The following is a 961-nucleotide window of genomic DNA, read 5'->3' as shown; positions in this document are numbered from 1 at the left end:
GGGCACCTGTAGTCCCAGCTACTCAGGAGGCTGAGGCAAGGGAATCGCTTAAGCCCAGGTGTTGGAGGTTGCTGTGAGCTGTGTGATACCACGGCACTCTACCGTGGGTGACTGAAACTCTGTCTCCACAAAATAAATAAATAAATGAATAAATAAACAAAACAACACTAATAAATTTGTGTTGTCAGTTACTAATATAATAGAGGGACTGCTGTTTGATGAAGACTTGTCAGAATTTAAATTGCTTTTAGTCGATTAAAATAGTGAAATGTCCACTTTTTTTAGGATGGAGGAAAATATTGTATATATCTTTGAATCTATTTATGTGCCTTAACAGAAACACTGAATTCAAATATCATTTAACACAAATTTTGTGCTTGCATAATATTTTATAACCAAAAATTGGTATATTACCTCATTTAACTTTTGTCTTATACAATCGGTAACTAATTTTTTACAGTTTAAAGTGAAACATTAAAAATTTACCTATGTGATGAATTCAAATTTCAGTAAAATTCTGGCAACTCTTTCTATATTCTGTGGATGTAACACTAGTTTTATATCTTATCGAAGGGCAAACCTAACTTAAAGTTATTTAGTATATTTCTTTACAGGAATCATCACTAGTGTTGCAATATTTGGGATTTACTTATGCTAATAAGTTTACTCATTGTTCATTTGAAAGTCAAATTAACTGAGAGTCTTGCTGTCTTATTTGTTAGGTATGGCAACCAGAATCACGTTAGTTAATTGGGAAAAGTCTTAGAAACTCAGGGCCTATTTGGGCAAATGTAGGTTCAAAGTTTTCTTAAACTACTGGATGTCAAATGTAGGTCAGAAGAGGTGGAAGGGCTGTGAAGATCAGCTTCAAGGCATTCCAATCATTAATATAAAGCAATTATTTTCACAGACTACTGCCCAAATCATCAATTGTTATCCATTAATGTAATTAGTATAATTA

This window comes from Otolemur garnettii, unplaced genomic scaffold (genome assembly GCF_000181295.1).
Source record: "Otolemur garnettii isolate 467f Iridium unplaced genomic scaffold, OtoGar3 scaffold00121, whole genome shotgun sequence".
Lineage (NCBI taxonomy): Eukaryota > Metazoa > Chordata > Mammalia > Primates > Galagidae > Otolemur > Otolemur garnettii.
Note: the sequence above shows the minus strand (reverse complement) of the source record.